At 48.0% G+C, this 20660-nt stretch overlaps 1 protein-coding gene across 1 annotated transcript in view; it reads left to right on the forward strand.

Annotated features, from left to right (window-relative positions):
* LOC111853036 (peroxisome proliferator-activated receptor gamma coactivator 1-alpha) overlaps positions 1-20660 on the forward strand; it is a 179601-nt gene that overhangs the window by 69403 nt on the left and 89538 nt on the right. The gene's annotated exons all lie outside the window — the stretch shown is intronic.

The following is a 20660-nucleotide window of genomic DNA, read 5'->3' on the forward strand; positions in this document are numbered from 1 at the left end:
CATTTAATAAATGATGTTCCATATTTTCTCATTCATTATAATGTCATTAAGACGTATTAATTCCCCCGTCGCTTTAACCTTTCGCTCACGTTACCGTGGGGACCTCTTGCTTCAGTTCATGCTGCACCTGTTCTACACTTCTCGCCGATCGCGTCCCGCATCGCCGGGATAATCGCAGCCCATTATGCGGCGGGCGTCTCCCAAACAAACGGCCACACGTCGTTTCCGTCTTCGCCGTTAACGAGGTTCCCTGTCGGCCTTGGATCTGCCGCCACGGCTGGACGGCTATTCCTCTCCGCGCTCCCTGCCGATTCCCGGACGGGATGTTCTCCTGCTGAGACGATCCCGGCCATTGGCGGCTGGGAGATCACGCTTATGCTTACTGATTTCGGAAGAGCTAATCTGAGGGAGGCAGCTGGGTAAAGAATGTACCCTGGAGCGCCTTACGCTAGCGAGAAATCTATTAATAAAAGTAAACACCTCGCAGATGAGATGTAAGAAGGTTCCCTACAGTCTTATCGTGCAGTAAAACCTGGAATCTGCATTATGCAAAACGCAACATATAACGCTGGCAGAAAGGCCAGACTGCATGATAAATTTTCCTCATGGCCTATAAAGTGCGTTTGGCCTCCACAGTGCATTCGATGCCAATTAACATGATCATGTGACTATAGCAAGAATCAGCAATTGGCCTGAGAACGTCTCACAGTATTAGAAAGTGCCCACGTGTATTCTTTGTCCGTCTGATCCCTTTCAGGGAATCGGCTATCCATCGTGGTGTGGTGGGACCCTGTTATGATAATATGCCAGGTGGAAACATGACAGGATGCCGGTCCAATCAGCTGTGGACCCTGGGCAGGAAATAAACACAGCAGCTAACGATGTTATTGGCTGGTGGGTGGGCAGGATGCTCCTGATTGGTCAGCTTGCTTATCCAGGTGTGGAATTCCTGCTCGTTCCTATTTTTTTTAATTTTTTTTTTTGCAGATGCCACCTTTCCAATAAAGTCATAAAACTAAACAGCCACTGACACTTAGCAAGTTACGCGAAGCCGCAAAGTATTTTCGAACTTCGTTTTCAGGTTTGCTCTCAGGCACTATTCCGAAGTCATTATTCCGAAATAATTAAGTGACTGCTTCTTTCACCGTGATGGTTTTAGTGTATAATACGCCACTTAAGGAAAAAAAAGTATGAAATTGGCAAAGCTTTTCTAACCCCTGCAAGTGACTTTGGCAGCTTCTGAAGGCGGCGCTGCAGTGAAGAGCGCGATGCATTTTTCATGAATATCTATACCTATGAAAATCGCTATAGCTGTGCAACAGCATTTGATGTCAGTGGGGGCTTGGGGGGGGGGGCTCGGTGGGGGCCCGAGCCCCAACCAGAGGAGGCAGCTGTACCGCCTTACTTCCTGTTTACTACAAACACCTGAAATCTGTCATGTTTTATGCTATCCTGCTGCTCTAGACTAACCTGCCGTGCGCACGTTTTATCACACCTCCCTGCCTTGCTCCTCTCGGATCGTTCCGGAGAAGGTGGACAGAATTAGGCTCCCGCCTGCGCTCCATCGCTAAGGGCCGGAAACGGCGTACACGGCCGCAGTTAAGCTAAAAGCTGGAAGCAGGGGGTGCGGTAGGAGCGTGGATACCCTGGCAGATTCGGGGGGGAGGGGCAGCACTTTGTGGGGACCTTTGAATATGTAAGATTATAAAATTTAAGGCGGGCTGGGGGAGTCATGGTTATGTTTTTTCCCCTGAGCCGTAGTCCTGATCACGTGAGATTGGCGATGCAGAGGTGGTCCAGTCCTCAGGTTGGAACGAGGTTCCCTAGGTCTCAGCGGATACAGCGCCCCCCTCCCCCCCGGTGCCCTGTACCGTGTTCCGCAGTCAGGCCCAGACACCTGCATGGAGCCTCGGACTCATTTTGTTGTCGGATTAAAGCAATTTCTTCAGCTCTAATGCCACTGTAATTAATTTGCACTTCTCTGATTGCCGGTAAGCCTGGCTACATATTCTATTACGCGGCTCGGCGTTCTGCGCCGTGCTGATTGTGGCGCTATTCTTAATGCCGAGATTTTATTATTTTCTTGAAATGTTTGAAGAGAGTTCCGGGTAGCCCTGCTCCGTCCTACATTATTAATGCCCGGCACGAATCCGCAAGTGAAGGCAATAAGCAGGGGGACGGACGACCCCCACTGAGACTCCCCGTCCTTGCCGGTCATGAGTCAGCTGCTGTTATTCAACAACTGGATCCGCGTGAATGAGGCTTATCCAGGGCCAACTTAATGTACGGGTTTACCCAGGCCGACACCCAGGGGCCTCTACTAAAAAGGGGCCTCGAGTAAAACCCCCCCCCCGCCCCCGGCCGGTCAACAAGTACCATCCTGGGGCGTATCTAGAAATTCTGGGACCCCTTACAAAATGTCACCTTGGGCACCCTGTTATAGTTCCCACTTCCAGCCTGTAGAAATATGGGTCCCGCATGATAGAATTTCCCAAGCGTTGAGGGGGGGGGAGCGTCTGTATAGTAAAATTATAATTTTAAATTTTCAGAGGCCCCAATAAAGTGCTGGACCCCCTGAATCTGCCAGCGTATCCATTCCCCTCCCATGGCCCGACACCATTACGGGAAATAGCCTTTAGCCAATATCTTTTTCATTTTGACCCCCCCCCCCCGCAAAATTATTATGCTACATCCATTTAGTGATTCCATATTTTTTGGGGGGCTGTGCCCTCCCTAAGGGTCGAATCCTAGAATCGCCCCCGGTAAATAGTGAAACAGCCCAGGGGCCCTTGGACTTATCGCTGCCGTTGTGCCACTGGAAACTGGCACTTTGAACGCACTGCGGACCCATGAAAGAGCGTAACACGGCATCGGGATTCTCCCGCCGCGTTGGACGGGTGCCTGTGGCGCTAATGAGCTCCATAAAAGACCACCTGTTTCGCGGGGCTCTGCTGGGAAGCCCCCCCCCCCACCTCCATCTTTGCTCGGTGTTCCCCGTGGTTGAGGGTTGCCGTCGCAGAGCCGTCAGGCCCGGCGCGGGACAGCTGACGCCCGTGACGAGCTGCTTCCTGTAGCCGTCGGTACCTGCGGCGACTTGGCACGGCTTCAGTCTGGCTCTTCGGATGAATCATTAGCGTTCGCTCGTTCTCGAGGGGCATGGGCAGCCTCCAAACGATTTCGTCAATTAAAAAGCATTTTAAAAACTGGAACGCGTACGTCTCGGAGAGCTTGAGTGCTAAAGCGGCGTAGGTCGGCCTGGCTTTCTTGGGTGATGGGGGACGGGGGTTTGAGGGAGGTTCTAATGAAACGCTGGACCGGGCGAGTCCGTTGGCCGTGGGTGGCTGTAAGATGCCATACTGTATGAAGTGCATTTACAGCTCTGGAACAAGTGAGACTTTGTTCCCCGTTAACTAGCTGGTAGCTCAGCTGGGTGTTCATGATCATGTCTACTGGTCCTTCTGCGGGATCGATTTCAGCTCTTCACCACCCGCATCGAGCGACAAGCTCTGGTTGAGTCTCAGGGGGTGGGTTGGGAGGGGGGGGGGGGGGGGGGGTGGAACACCCACAGGAAGGCCAATGGGAAGCGGAGATAGGACGAGCAATGTGAACGCAGGGCCGCCTGCTGATCAGAACCGGATCATCGGGTCCGTGGGTGGGCTCGTCTTCTGGTCGCATTTACCAGACTCATTTACGCGAAGAAACCTGCGGCTGCACCGCGGCCACGTGACCGGAAAATTGAATTACGCCACGATGTGTTTTATGGCCCGTTAGCCGAGCGTTTTGGCAGATAATGTTTTAAGAATGAGCGCGGCGTGAGTTTCAGGATCCGCACCGAAGCTTTCAGCACCGAGGATTTGTTGTTACAGATACATGCACCCGGCAATGAGTTACCCAAACATTACTGACACATGATATGAAACTGTTCATTAAAAAAAAAAGCACAGCATCGGAATTATAGCTGACCAGAAGAGGAGGACATAAGAGGAAAGGAAATATTGACTTCTGTGAATTGATCTGAGTCATTTCACTAATACTTCTCCCCTGTTGAATGAAAAGTTTCAGGTCACAGACAGTGTCTGTATTATCGGGAACTGACCGGGAATTTCATCATCTCGAGAGCTACGCTGTCAACCTGTTTTAATGTCAGCTAGAGACACATTCTGGTGCCGTACGAGGTTATAATTATAAAAAAGCATGTTTGCGTTGCAGGAGGCTACATTTGTTTAGCTTGAGTCAGACTCACTTCAGAGGAGCATCGATTTACAGTACCTTATAACTTTTATGCAGCTTCCTGCTTTAGTCCGGTCGGCAATAAAGTCGCGTCCGGCTAATGTGATTCCAGCAGCATGTCTGGGGTGCTGCGTGTCCGTTAATCAGACCGGATTAGTTCCGGCAGAGCCGTGGAATTTTTCGCAGGCAAGGTCGGGAAGTCGGTGGGATTTTCAAATCACGATTTGCTGTTATTTTTAAGCTGTATAAGAACGTGTAATCAGTTAAGAAGCATTCAGTTTTTTTCTTTCATAAATACTAAATTACCACATTAAAGGATATTCTCAAAATATTCTCATTCTCAGCAGCACACTTTGCCGTTTTTGCTGCCTGTGGAGTTTAGCACGAGTCCTGCCGAGTCGGGACCATCACATGTGGTCTTCTGTGACTGTAGCGTGTCGGTTGGTCTTAGCCGGTCTTCCTATCGTGTCTAACACACTGATGATTTTCATGAATAATATTAAAATCACTTTTATAATGCGCCTTCATCATACCCACAGTGAAGGGAATTGTGTAACGCAGTGGTCTTCAATCTCTTTTTAAAGTGAGAGCTGCATTATGAAAAAAAAATTTAAATCTGGGGAACTACAGAGTCACATCAGTAAATTTTGCTAACCAGGGAGGGGCGGGGGGTCCCCTTGGTAGATTTTTGCCAACTAAGGCGGGGGGGGGGGGGGGGGGGGGGTCGACAGGAAGGTGTTGCGATAAACTCCAAATGTTGGACACTGATCTGGCAATCACAATCGACCGGCTGGTCGTTATTTCAGCGGTGTGTGGCTCAGTGTGGCTAAAGTGCTTATGATCAGAAGGTTGTTGGTTCACATCCTAGGGTCAGCAGAGCGATTTCACCTTTGGGTCCCTGATCAAGGGCTTTAACCCCCAGTTGCTCCAGTCACTATCTGACCATGCATTGTGAAAGACTGTCACCTTGGATGAACACGTCTGCTAAGTAAACAAGTGAATGCATTTCTCTGTCCAGCGGTCATGTGTTACTCTGCCGTTAGGGTTGGCTGCATAAAAAAATGCACGTGTAAGTTTGGAGGGAATTGGTGATGGTGATGAAGGAGTGTAAGAAGGTAAGAAGGGATATTTTTTTTCCCCAGAGTTGAGCTGCAAGACCTTCATCTATCTGCATTTCTGGATGATGGATTATGGTGGATATTTCACCTTTCTGGTCAATGTGCTCTCTGTGACTGTATATTAACACGCACACGACGCAGGGAGAGTTTGCATTTTAGCTAGTCTAATCTAACTTTTCCTGGAAGCGTTTTCGAGATTATATATGGCCACGTTCACCTCCGGGGAAAGATAGATTATTGCAATTAATGGGTGATGTGGAAAGAAAGATTAATACAATGAATTGGCGTCTATGGGTGTTTATTTTCACTCATATTTTTTGGGAACAGTTCGCCAATGTTTTTCTTAACAGTTCTATATTACCATTAATTCAGTTTTGTTGCAATGAATGATCTTAGGCTGTTTGTATTGATATTTTTGATTACGGTTTTTAAGTAGAACAAATGGCCTGTGGTCATTTACAGCTTTATAGCACGACAAAAGATCCGGAACCTTCCAGGGTGCAACCAAACGTGACATCAGTGCTCCTTTTGCGATTTCCCTTATATTGTTACATGTTTGGACTTTATGGAATTTCAAAGGATTTTTCTTTTCATGTTTTTCTGCTTTACACCTGCAATATTCTGATAAAAGTATTAAGCGGGCATCGCAAGGTTATCAGATAACAGGAATCTTCATAGAAGTAATCAAACCTTGATGAAATAAAGGAATGCATTAATCCCTGTGTCCAGAACAGATAGAGCTGACCTTAATTTAAATGATATTCACGGATGATAGAGAAATCCCGGGTTTTTCAGCGCTACGCACCCGCAAGCCTAATAAAGCTGCAAATAAACCTACAGAAGGATATCAGAGGAAATATTGACGGTGTGTGGTAGCGGTGTGTGCTGTGTCTGAAGGGCTACCTTAAGCAGTAACATGATAACACGGTTGGGTTAGGTTACACATGTCTAGGTCATCACTCGGTCACCGGCAGTCCTGTCTGACATATGACATAGACTGGTAGACACTGACCTGACCTGTGCAAACACTGGCTTTTGTTTTTTTGTGCCTGCTCTCTGTTGCATCCAGGTTGTTAGGGTTTATATATTTTCTCCCCCGTGTCGTTGTGGGGTTTCCTCCGGGTACTCCGGGTTCCCCCACAATCCAAAAACATGCTGAGGCTAACTGGAGTTACCAAATTTCCAGTAGGTATGAGTGACTGGCGTGAGTGTGCCTGTGATGGGTTGGTGCGTCATCCTGGGCTGTTCTCTGCCTTGTTCCCATATGCTCCAGAACCCCTGAATAGGACAAGCGGTTACAGAAAATGGATGGATAACTGGAGTCAGAAACTGTAGCACATCCATCCTCATGTAGAAGAATAGTCTTCAGCGCCACTGCAACACCACTGCAACACCACTGCAACACCACTGCAACGCTAAAACGTCTTTCTTCTGCAGCCAGCCAATCATGTTATGCTAGTGGCCACCAATAGACTCTGTAGGCCCGGTAATTAGCCCCGCCTCTTGGCACGTCATCCTCCAATCATATGCGGCTACATGTAGTGAAAAGGTTGTAAACAAGCGCTGAGACTTTTACAGTCAACACTAGGTTAGCTTGACTTGTGTTTCTTGGTTCATAACTTGGAATATCTCAATTGCTTAGTAGGCAGCCTTCGCAATTAATTGCAATTAATTTTGCACCTTATTACTTCAATACATAACCCATCAGTAAAACTCAGTATTTTTTACTGATGTTGTTTGAGTTAATGACCTCGCCTGAGTTTCCGGAAGCAGACCCCCTCCTGGGTCCTAAGCAGAACTTCACACTTAACAGGAAGTGTGGTGAAAGGCTCCGTATCCCGACCCGTACCTGACTGGTCCGTCGGTGGAAGTGGGATCCTGTCAGGAGGCGAGCGATCACGCTCATTCAGCTCCGCTAAACGGGCCACGTAGGTTCTGGCATTGCATCTGCACAGAGACACGTGACCCCCCAAACCCCCTACCCCCCCCCCCCCCCCCCACACCACCAAAACGCCAAGCGCAACGCTCTCAGCTGTTATGATTATGGAAGTAAAAACAAAGCACATTAATTAGGCAGCGGAGGCTCCTATCTGAAAATACCTGGGACGGAGTCTGTCGCAGTAATTAAGACGGCACCTGCGGTAATGAGCAACGGGTTTGATGAGGGAGTCACAGATTAACTAACTGTCTCAGCACAGCAATAATTATTGCTACATTTCAGAGTTGGCCGATTCTGGAATTTGTCATTTGGGAGTGTTTCTTTCAAAAAAAAGTCATCTTAGCATTATAAACTTAATTATCTTTACCTTTTTTCTCGTATGTCTTCATTTGTCACGTTAATGCTTATATACTGTAGCGGTCTTTTATTATTATTTTTTTAAGTGTTTGCTGGAAAATAAATTTGTTCTATGGATAACAAAATTAGCATGATGAAACCCATTTGATTATTTTTAATACACCCAGAGAGAGGTACGTCTAAATCCCTTCACTGGAAGAGGGGGAGAAAAGAAGTGGAATTAAAATAATGATCATCCGTTAAAGTTATTAAAATGTATGTGTATATTAGCGGCTTATTTTCATGTGCTGTATCCTGTAAACTAACCTAGACATTAGACAAATGATTGATCCAGAGGAGAGCTTTACTCGTTAACACCTGGCCTTGACTACAGCAGGCTCGTTCGCTCTGTTTTCTCTAATGTTAGCCTGTCTGTTCGGGGCGGTGGGGCTGTTGACCTTCGACCTCCAGAGTTTTCTTCTTCCCCCTAACTGGGAGTTGCTGGTTCGTCTCCTCCGTTGTCATCTTTGTCTTCCTTTCCTGCTACCCATTCCTCTGCGTCACGCACCATTCTGTATAAATGATGTACGGATCGCCACACACCCTTGCCGAGTGCCCTGGACCGACTCTGTTGTGAAAGTCGCTATATAGAATGGACGGGAATTGAAGTGACTATAGGTGTTGTATGGTGCCACCATTGTGAATGTGGGGGGGGGGGGACCCCACACTCCCTGGCTGCTGTGTCTGTGAGTCAGACAGGCGATTACAGTGGGGATCCTCCTCTGAACCTCCTCTGAACCTAGGCACAGTGTTTAGGCCCAATTCAGCTAAACACACAGACCATACATTGGACTGAGCCTGGGATCCAACACAAGACTGAGACCGTCGTATAGGACAAACACAACACCCACGTATGCGACAACCTGGAAGCTGTCACTGCTTGACGCAACAACATTCACGGAGCATCAGATATGACAGCCAAACCTACAAAGAACAACCACTGTGATATAACTGTTACTAACCGCAATAAGAACACTAATAATAAATAGCTACAAATAAAATTAATAAACCAAAGAAATATATCAAACATTAACTTCAATAGGCATGCTGCAAAGCATTCTGGGATGGGCATCCCAGAAGTAAAGCAAGCTGCAACTTCAGGATGCTACAACATACACACTTACAGGCCGGAACCTAATGGCCAAAGCACGCTATCAAACTCAGGGTGGGTGCCGAGCTTCAATAAACCCATGTTCTCAGACTGATGCTTGTCATTTCAAGATTGATTTGTCACATAGAGTTATACTCAGCACAATATGCAGTGACATGCAGACTGCGAATATAAGAGACAAGTCATAGGACATTAAACAATAAACAATAATCATAAATCTGTAGTGTGCAGCTGATTAAATTTCCAAAACTTGCCCAGTCAGGGTTACATGAGGACTGCGTAAGGTTTGGTTCCCATACTGTAACGTGATGAAGAAGCCTAACTTTAGTCATTGGTAGTCTCATCTAAAAAACAACCAAAAATAGGCGGAGTTTCGGAAATTTGCTCGTCAGCCGCCAGTAAAATGGTATGTAGTGCCAGTAGTCTAAGATTAAATAAGTACTGGCGTTTGTAAACTCCATGTTTACGTTGAGGAGGCTGGAACGTTGGCATGTCGTGTCTACGCTCGCCCGCGCCCTCTAATGGGCTCCTATAGGGTGACTTTCGATTTCCCTCCTCATCGACCAAATCCTTTGTCCGCACCTCCTCTCATTGAATGTTTCAGTACCTGGAATGCATCCTGTTCAGAATTATAAATTCATGTTTGTGCCTGCCAGTGACCGTTCCGGAACTCTGTGGATATTTATTATTCCTTTGAGCCAGGAGAAGGCTTTGGTGGGGGGCGGGGCTGGGGGGGGGGTAGCAGCAGAGAGTCAAGCAAAGGACTCCCCCTGGCTTTCAGAAGTAGCTCAGTGATTCTTTATTTCTCTCTCTGGATGGATAATGGGTGGGGGCTGGTGTGTTTAGGTCAGCAGCACCCCCTACACCCCTCCCCCGCTGAGCCCCCACTCGGGGGACTCGCGGTGAGCTCATCAGGTGTCCCTAGAAGCCGCCCCCGTCAAGGCCTGTCTGTCTTGTCCCATTGCTCGCTGTCATGGACGTTATCCGAGCTCATGTCACACGCTGCGAAACGACGGCTTTGGCGGCAAACGCTGCCTTATTGCTGATTGCTTTGATTTTCGAGATTCGGGGGTGGTGGGGGCGGTTGGGGGTGTCGAGGGAATTTCGGCCGACCTCACCGACGCGCTGCGGGAACCTGATTGCTTTCAGATGCTCTGTGGCAGATTCCGGCCCGCTGTGGGTGGGGGTGCATCGCACCCCATGATGGCAGCCGCGTGCCGTACTGCGTCGATGGCACACCGCATATCTTCATAGCTCATCCTGCGAGGCGTGCTGCTCCCTGTGGCTTCATAGCCCCTGTGGCGAGGTCCCCTCTTGGGCTATGAATAAACACCAGCCTTTGATGGACACAATGTTGTGCTTTTGTCCCCTAGACAGGGATTATACAGGGGCGGGGCCAAAGAGGCTCCGCCCCCCGGATGAAAGCTGATTGGCCCTCAGAGTGCCCACCCCCCATCACTCACCCATTCAAAACATTTCATTGGCTGATGATAAAGTTGGCCCCTTGTATGAAATATGGCCCCTGTTATGCCGCCCACCTTCAAAAATCCTAGTCGCCCCTGTCCCCAAACACACGCCCGATCCTGCTGTCTAACTGACGCGATTTAATGCTTCTGCGTTTAATATGGCAGTAGAAGAAAACGTAAAAGACTTAAGCATTCTCCATTCAGGGAGCTTGCTGCCATGATTGTATTAAATAATGAATAGAGTTATAAATCATACAGAAGCCTGCCAGATTCATCCATATCTCTTTCTGAGAAACGCGCCCAGTCTGAGGCAGCAAAAGCTCCGGTATTTCAGAGCCATTAACAACGAGGCCGAAACGTGCTTCGTTAATTAAGGCCGAAAGACACAATATCATTCGTGAAGCGGGCGTTTGTCTGTGAGTCATTGCCGATCTGAATGGTTGTTTCAAGGACATGCGTTTGGGGAAGCTAATTCGCTTTGGAAATTTCTGTGCAGCCTCCTGAACACCGGCGCTTGTACCTGTTGCAGTTTTCCTGATTGCTGTTTTTTTTTTAGTCTCTTGTTTTTATTTTGGGGAGAGGTTCACGCTTTGATTTTGTCTGAAGAAGGCCCGGGATAATCACAGCTGCTAAATGATTTGACTGATAACGGCAATTTGCTGTGTAAACATTGCATCATGATCCTGCAATTACCGCGGATCGTGTGAAGGAACGCGGCGGATTGTCGCCGTTTTTATTTTGGTAGCTTTTGACGGAGCTGAACGAGACGAGTATAATGAGCGATCGCTGTTTCTTGATGCTGTTTTGTGACTCGGATCTGTCAGGAGAGTGCTTGGAACACCATGTAAATAAACAAACAAATAAGGACGTCTTCCAGAGCAAATGTAAAATTTGTTGGTTCTATTGAGTGATGGGAATAGCAGATTAGGCCTCTGTGCCTATGATCGGAAGGTTCCATCCATCCATCCATCCATTATCTGCCGCTTATCCGGGGTTCGGGTCGCGGGGGTAGCAGCTTCAGGAGAGACACTAAGACCTCCCTCTCCCCAGCTACCTCTACCAGCTCCTCGGGGAGGACGCCGAGGCGTTCCCAGGCCAGCCGAGAGATATAATCCCTCGGAAGGTTGCTGGTTCTAATCCCACGCTTGGCAGAGTAGCCATCGAGCATGGTCCTTAACCCCAGCAGAAATGCTCCGTAGGTGCTGGACGGATCTACGTGTGCGTCTTAAATAAAGGGACAGCAAGAAGGGATTTGTGAAAAATCACAGTCCCCTGACTGTACCTTCAAATGGCAAATGGAGCTCGATTTGATTTCGACCAAGGACGTAACCAAGGGTTAATCCAGAGAAGTGGCTTGAACCGGTGGCTGCCTGGTTGCTCACATCACTCCCAACCAATGTGTGATTCTCAGGCCCTTATCTCATCAGCAGAATGGGAGGAGCCACGGAATTAAGGAGCAGTGGCGAGAGGGAAGGTGGGGACACTTCAATCGAACAGCTGCCCAGGGGTGGTGTGTACGTGTTTATTACTTTGTGTTGTTCCATGTATGTCTGGTCGTCCCCCCCCATGTGATTATGGGTTGGGCGGCTGATTATTCCATCCGGTGTCACCCCCCCTCGTGGGTACAAGGTGGTACGCTCCTGTCTGCGCCCTCCATGAGTCCCGTCTCACAGATGTGGCGCCATGGGCAGGGGGTGGCCGCCTTCTCCCTCCAGCATGGCTCCCGGCCCTGCTGATTCGGGCGCCCCCCTCGCTCAGAAAACATGTAAGGCTCCCCTCCATCTTCTTGTCCCTTGTTTGTCCAGGGGAGGATCTAAGAGGTGGTTGATAAGTTTTCTTTTCTTTAGCATTCCCTCAGATAAGAAGTTTATAACCCTTGCTAGCTCTCTAAGTATAACTGCCCCCTGGTGGCCATCCCAATCAAAATTTTCAGCAGGGGCCCCTGTGTGCGGTCGTCAGCTTTACAGGTCAGCCTTCTTAATCCATATTTATTTGCCAGCGATAACCCCTTATGGCGCTGTAGGTCAGCCTAGGGTTACCATATTTGGTGAGACGAAAAAGAGGACTTGTCCAGGCATCGGAATATTAATGAGTTTTCACGCGCACCGACCAATCAGTTAGCGCTTCTCTCATGAATTTTAATGCATTTCCGTGGTCACTGGCCAATCAGGTAGCATTTCTCTTATGAATATTAATGAATTTCCCTAACCACCCTTTATCCTGGGAATCCCGGACGTGTGGTAACCCTAGGTCAGCCGTAGGTCATGGCTGTTCAGATGCAGAATGGTCCGACCGGGATCTGGGCATCCGAGCACTTGCGTGAATTCTAGATGAGACACTCCAGACCTGCGCTCCCCACCGATCCCCCAGCCTCACGATTCCCTGCAGCCCGTCTAACTTTCTCTTTGTCAGAGTTCGAAAGGAGCCATTCCGTCATTCTTGATCAGGAGCGGGAGACGCCGTCTCGTGTCAGACAGCGGCATCCATAAAGCATGGAAGTGATGGATACAGGGGCTGTAAAGCGGATACATAAAACACAAAACAGCAAGGCTGCTCTGCGTATTTATGGATGATATTATCAGGCCCTGCTCACCAAATCTCTGACAGACTTCCTGGCTTATGGATTACTTTAACTGTATGGCAGCGACGGACACTGTGCGCTGACCATGTGCACTGCACTCTAACCATGAACGCTGTGCTTTAACCATGTTTATTGTGCTCTAGCTACATGTACTGTGTTTTAACCACACACATTGCACTAAAACCACAGGCACTGCGATACAACCACAGGCACTGCACCATAACCATGTGCACTACGCTCTAGCTACAAACACTGTGCATTAACCACAGGCACTGCATTATAAGCACAGGCACTGCACCTTAACCATGCACACTACGTTCTAGCTGCATGCACTGTGCTTTAACCACACCCACTGCACTATAAAGATACAGGCATTATGCTTTAACCATGTACACTATGCTCTAGCTACACACACTGCACTTTGTCCATGTGCACTGCGCTTTAACTATGCACAGTGGGCTCCCCAGTGTTTTAAATGTCAGTCTGGCTACGCCTGGCTTCGACATTACTGCGTAGTAACACTGGCATGTATCGGATGGCTTGCATGTGAAATCGGGAGGTGTGAGCGCATACACAACAAGGCCGACCATTTACACACGACTCACGCGGATTCCCCCCCCCCCCCTCCTCCACTCCACTGTGTAACGCAGCGTGTCGCTTAGTCTTGTGTTTGCAGCCACTCATGGATGTGAAATTATGGGCCGAGGGGCCAAGGCTGTGGTCCCTGAGGGGCGGGGCCTCCGTAGGGCCATTAAACACACACTGCGGCCCGCTGCTATCTGCCAGCAGGGGGCATGTCCCGCTCCGCCGCTCGCTCCCTAGGATGTTTGGGCAAAGATAACGACAAGACACTCTTCACTGCAGCAAACAATTTGGGGAAATCGAATCCAAACGATGGGGCTTGTCAAACAAACACGGCAGGCTGGGCCAGCGATATGTCCTCATGCTGTGCAGGGCTTCATTTGAGATGATTTTTTGCGTTTTCTAAGGACATGGCTACCATAACTTTACTTTTAGCCGATGCGTTCAGTAATGTATCTCTGCTACAGAAACCGGGAGCTGTCCCCACCCCCATTAACGCCCCCGCCCCCTTAAGGGGACCCCTCCCACCCCCTTAAGGGGATGCATGCTCGTTCCTCTGTGTCCTTTACTTCAGTTCTCCTGGCTCCCGTGCTTAACGTAACGCGATGGCGCGATACGCCGTGGACACGTTCCCACCTCGCTGTGAAGGACGTCTGCCAAACCGAGGCCCTGCTGTCAATGCCGTAATTCCAGATAAGCGCCTGAGACGGACCCGGAAGACGGATCCGGGCTGTCCGACGGGGCCTGTTTTGGCTGCCTGGTACATCACGTCCTTAATCGGGACACTGTCCTGGCGTGCAGAGAAATCGGGATGAAGGTTCTTCATTTATCCAAAAGGTTGTTGAAACCATTTATAGTAACGTGTGTGTTTTTTTTTATTCTTCCTTAAAAAGGAAAGCTTCCGGAATGTTTAGAGAGCTATCAAGTGTTCGGTTTCGCCAGTGTGTTGGAGTGCATCACAAGTTGCTTGTAACAATGTGTTTATAAAGATCTTCCCGGTGTTGGCACAAGGGAAGTTTGTTGACATTTAATGCTTTGCGTTCATGGTCGATTATTGCTGGAGGGCTTGGACGGACCCATGGAAGCGTATTAGTGGTGGTTCAGCGGATCAACGTGCTGTGCTGATGTCTAACAAACGGTGGGGGTGTTCCTGCATGCCTTGAAACGGCTGGCGTTGGGGGTGGGGGGTGCTCTGGTCTGGCCCGACAAATTGAGTGAAGAATCTCTTCGCTTCATTGGACAGCCCTCTCAGACCCACGTGGAATGGTACTGAGTCTGACAGGAATACAGCTAGCGCCGTACTGTGATTTTACCGTCCCCCTGTTATATTTCTCAGTAGGGGGGTGGTCCCTGACTGTCTAATAAGCAAAATTTCCAGGCTGCTTTGCCCCCCACAGTGGGGAGATCTGGGTGTGGTCTCCCTCCACTGCGCCTGTTGGGCAGTGGTGTATTGGGGGGGGGGGGGGGGGCACTGGGGGCATTATTCAGAGTGGGGCTTTCCCCTGTACCCATCCTAGTTGCTGGTACTCTGATATTGGGCATTCATTAGCTGTCCCCCCCCCCCCCCACGCCAATCCTGCTAGGAAGGGGGGGTTAGGGTGAATGGGATAGACTGCCAAGGCCAGCGGGGGTGTTCTGCCCAATCCGGGATAGAAAGGTGAAGGCTCCACATGATTTACTTAGCTGGGCCAATGGAGAAGAGTCGTCTAAATTTACAACTGATGCATCCCCCTTTTTTTAGCATATGCTAGTGATTAATGGCGTTTAAAAAACCCTCAGAGATAATGGAGGCGCGATAAGAAATCCAGAAGTTTCTCTTTGACGGGAGCGCGCAAGCCCAATCCATGATCTCTCCAGCATCTCCGAAGAGATGCACCTCTGAGATGCCGACGCAATTTTCCAAGGAAGCCAGACGACAGCACTTTAAGCTACCGAGCGGATCTCAGAGACGAGAACGGGAGTGAGGCTCCTGTTTTGCGCTGACCTCCTTTTTCCCATTTATGGCAAGTTGAAGACTGGAAGCTTCTAAATAAGGTGGAGAAGAGTCAGGCAGGAAACAGGGCAGCAGCATGTGTGAGGGGTCCTCTCAACCAGGACCCCGTAGGTCACCTGACAGGGATCAGTGCCTCAGGTTCACTGAATGCAAATATTTATGTCCTTGATTCCTTTGAGTGGTTTTTGAAGGTCCCGCTTTAATCTTTTTCCAGTCTGTTTATCGTTAGCATTCATTTGACAAATTAAGATTTCGGATTGTCTGTGGTCGGCCTGTGATCCATCAAAATGAAGCCTGATCCAAACCGCCGGAAGGAACGCTTTTGCTCAAAACTGTTGCACAAACTGAGCTTGATTAAGATTTCACTCTGATCTCAGTCAAGATGTGATGAAGCATTCGCACACGCAGGTGGAATCGCTGAAGATCTCTGGGTAACAAAATGTTGGACTTTACTCATGGGCACACCTGCGTATTAAATAAGTTTATGCTGAGTGTAAGGTTAATGTGATATGGCGGTGAGAGGTGGCTGACTCAGTTAATAACCTTCATGAACACCGCACCTTGTTTCCAAGTAAAGATTAAGAATTAATAATCATAGTAAAGGCAAAGAAAAGGCAAAATATTTGCATTTTTTAGTATTAGGCCAGACTGAATAGGACATAAGTGAAAGAGCCATGCATCAGTTTTCCGCAGAATGAGATCTTAATAATCGAGTGTGGCATCCACTGATATGTTTAAGAGCAGCTGGTCAATTTGACCTCGGTGTTATAAGGTAAATATGAGGGAAATTAGCGAGCAAACACATTGCTTGTAACTGTAAGCCTTCCTGACCTCATCATTGATTCGAAATTGATTATCAAGTCTGGATCATGGCGGGGGATCAGACAGATTACAGCTTTATTTGAGAAATGCATGTGGAGCCGTAAGAAGGGGCCTTCTGATCCAAACACCATCTGTAACCCTCCCTCACTGATTGCTCTTAAAGATGTCACTTGAAGATTATGCCTCTGGTCCATTTTGAATATGTTCCCTGCAGAAATCTACAGAGCCACTTTCAATTGGTCTGATTTTATAATATATGCAAAATGTCCCATGTATGTATTTTCCCCAGGCTGGGCACCCCTGGGTGAGACTGCGGTTGGCTAAAGGTTAAAGCTTGACGTGTCTGCTTCGCAGCGCACTTGCAGAAATATTGTGGCCTCTGTCGAGCTCTCTGTGGGTGTGGATGTCATCCACTCCCTCTCCTGTTTAGCACCGCATCCGGTAAATTAAGTTTTCAGTGCTGAGGAAAGTTTCCGGATTGTCAGGCGTTCCCGTAGAGCCCTCGGCGGTCCCACGTCAGCTGCCCGAGATGTCCCACCTCATGTCCGTCTCCTAGCCGTGATGTCCCTATTCGCTTATGGGGAAAACTGCAGCTGTCACCTTGGTGTAAAAGACCGCAGTCTGCTGAATGTGTAAATCCTGAACGCGCCGTGATGGTGCAGTGAATCAGAGCACAGTGTTTACATTGCTAAGCTCCAGGGTTGCAGGGTAGAATCTGTCCTTGCCTGCTCTTCCTTTTTGGCTCCCTCATCACAGTATCTCAGTCGCCCTTTATGTATGACGAGTGACGGCATCTGACGGACGCACTCTTGCTCTCGGACCTCACCTCGTGCCCTGCGTGCTTTGGCATTGCCCCAACTTTGACCGGGCAACTTCACTGGACTTCAGCAAATGGCTGAATGCATTACACATCTCCTGCTTTATTAAAGTTTAATTTCTCCTGCATCTGCAGATAGATTCGGAGACTTCTAAAATGTATATCATGCGGCACGTTTATACACTGGCGGACAATCTGTTTTGCTTCATTCCTCCCCTCTGTATTGATTTTTTTCCACCTATCCAAGCTATCTATATATTATCTTTTAATTGTAGCACTGAATCCAATTTTAAAAACTGAAACCCTTAATTTCACCTTGGAGGATCAGGAGTGCTAGATAGGAGCAGTGTACACAGTTAAATTTCACCCCCGATTGAGCACAGATAACAATAACTTCCCAGCTTATTCCCCTCCCGGGGTCACAGTGGTCATGTGACTTTTTGGATGTTATCATGGACCGAAAGTGGAATGTATTTGTTAGGCATTATGCAGAAAGACAGAATGTAAATACCCGGGACCTAAAAAGTAATAACATTGTAATTGTGGTATTTAGGATGGAAAGGATCTTGTAGGGGGCGGGGGGGCTGGTCAGGTTTGTTATTTCTGGGGCTCCACTCAAAAAGTCACTTTGGGGCCCTTTGCCCTCTCCTCACCCCCCACATCCCAAATGCTTCAAAACCCAAAGAACTATGTAGCGAGTGGAGTCAGAAGATCTTGTTGCTTCATCATGTCCTAAATAAGAATCGTATTTAATATTTAGTGTAGTGGCTCCTCCTTGTGGTCAACAGGGGGCCCCGGGCCCCAAGCAGATGTGTCGCTTGTGTAGCGATAAACATCATTGCTGGTTAACAGGTTGTTGCGGATTGATTAGAAAAGTCCCGGCGAATCAAATGTAAATAGTCTCTAAGTAAAGCACTCGATCATATTTGCCTCCAACTTTAAAGCACTATCTCTCCGAGGTGCCAGGAACCCCTGGGTTTAGGTGGAGAATGTAATCCATCCCCCTTCCCGAGGAGCCTTGCTGCAAATTATGGGGTAACAGGCCACCCGCCACTTGGCGAAATAATCTATCTCTCTGCGATGGACTCTTGCCTGAACTGGGCCGTTTCCTGTTTGTGTCTTATGCCGCTTGAGTTAAGATCTAGATCATCGCTGGTCCAGCTGGGTTGCTTATTGGAGACAGATGGACAAGGAGCCAAATGGAACGATGCTTCTTTTTAGGCAGTAGTACAATATGGTTTCTGCCCTTAAGTAAGCAGGAAGGATTAAAGAAGAGAATAATGGTTATACTCGTTTAGTTGAGGCAGTGATGGGCTGCCGTGGATGCAGTGGCCAGCCTCCCCGTTTTGTGTCCGTTCCTCCTAACGCCTGGACCTCCTGTCATCACAGTCTCATTAGGTGCTTTGCAGGAAGGAGAATGTCAGTAGCCGAAACCTGCCGCTTTCCAGTCCTCCTCCACTTATTCAATTTCACTGGACTCCCACCAGTGCTCAGGAGGGGGTCGGGGAACCACGGCTCCTGTTTGGACAGCGTGTGACTTGGGGAGGCGGGCTGAGGTAATTTGATATGTGTCTCCAGCGCCTCCGTCGAAGAAGCGCAGAAAACCTTGGCTAATACGTACTGTCTGACTGGACAGGGGCGATTCTACGATTTTGTAAGGTGGGGGAAATAAGAGTGGATATAATTCATATAAACGTGCCAAACAAATCATTAGCCAATGATATGTTTGGAATTGGTGAGTGACAGGGGAGTGGGCACTCCGGGGGCCAATCAGCTTTCTGCCGGGGCCAGTGTCCCTGCGGCCCCGCCCCTGTATATGCCCCTGCTATTGGACGTGATGGGACCTGTCCGTCACCAAACATGCCCCACAGAATCCGCAAGATGCAAAACGGCAGAGCGAGCCTTTCGCAGGCTTGGATATAAATGCCTGTCTGTCATTGTGTGCGTGCTGAACTGGCAGGTTTCTCCAGGAGAATGGAGTGACGTTTTTCAGAGAACAAGAAGACCTTTCAGCTTAAAGAAACTGCACAGAATGCAGAGAATCTAGTTCAAAAAAACACACAAGGCAGTAAAGGAGTACATTTACAAAAATATAACCTAGACAGATAACAGAAACCCCTGTGCTAATTATAGATGCTATTAAACATTTTGGTAAAGCATTGTAGCATGTTCATTCATATTCATTGCAGGTAGTTAGTGTGTGGACACTCATTGGTGATAAGCTCCTTTCGTGGGTTTTTGTCAGTCAAGCCGAACATGTGACGTGCGAAACTATAATAACATTTCAGAAGTTGTATCTCTGTGTAGCTATCGTGTTAATTCAGCCAATCACTTTGTTACGTTCAATGGGCCGGGAATGAAATTCCTCATTGGCCGTGAGCCTCTGCAGGTCAGAAGCGCTACGCTGGTTTTTCGTCATTTGATGTATGGCTCTTTGTAGGGTCACGCTCATCCTTCACGGTTTTACGCACGCGGGAGACGACTTTCCCTTCTCCCCGAACGTCTTAACCAATTGTCAGTTACTCTGAAGCTCCTCTGCTCCTTGGCCTGTGTGTCCCAGTCATGAGATTTAGTCTCTTTTTATCTTTACGGCCATCAGAGGACCATTTCCTGTTCTCTCCCAAACGTCTGTCTTTGCATTTTGTGGCTGCTTTTATCCGCGCTAATGGGATTTTTTCGTACCTCCCTGATTAATTTCAGGAGCCAATCATCTGCCATCTTTAAAACATTTACCTTAATAGAGGAGTCAGAAGGCAAGCTAATAAAGTAGGCTGGTATTGATTGGTTGTCAGCATTTGATCACTGGGGGTGCGTGATGCTGATGATGACGAAGGTGTAGGTCTTTGGCGTTTTTTCACCATTACTGCTGGGCGGACAGTGCAATTTACTTGAATTTGACCGATTTTGATGCTTTATTGTCTTGTTGCTGTCAGTGCATTTTTTTCCCCCACACTGAATAATCTGTCTCTTTTGCATTGTTTTAATACTCGTTCACTTCAGTTGGGTGTCAGTCTGCTGACTGACGACATCGTGGCGCTCTCTTCCCCCCTCGTCACATGACCCCCCTCGTCACATGACCCTGCTGGTCACATGACCTCGCAGCTATCTTTTAGTGACTTCATGGACGCGACGTGCGGCTGTGCCCTTGCCACCTCTACCCCTGAACATTCCGGAATCTTTCATCTGCACAGCTCCCCAGAACTTCCAGATGAGACCCGTTCTATATCGAGCCCATAACTATTTCAATTTTAAACGTATGTATAATAATAATCTTATTTGGCACACATTGCCTGTGTAATGTGTTTCCACTGATGCGTGTTTAAAATAGCATACAGTAGACAGGGAGTCACTAGCTGGCCAAGTTTTTTTTCTCACTGGAAAAAAACGCATGCAAAGAAGGATATTAGCATGAAACAAGCATTCAGAGGCCAAAAGAGAAATAATTACTATTGACAGATTGAACAACACATTAAATCCCAACAATAATTAGAAAGTCAAATGTAAAACAGTCGAGAGTCAGGAAAGGACATGTTTTGTCATCTAATTTGAGTTTTAGTATAATTACTTTTATTTTTACTTTCATTTTTAATTTATTTCATTATCAA

This window comes from Paramormyrops kingsleyae, chromosome 25 (assembly GCF_048594095.1).
Source record: "Paramormyrops kingsleyae isolate MSU_618 chromosome 25, PKINGS_0.4, whole genome shotgun sequence".
NCBI lineage: Eukaryota > Metazoa > Chordata > Actinopteri > Osteoglossiformes > Mormyridae > Paramormyrops > Paramormyrops kingsleyae.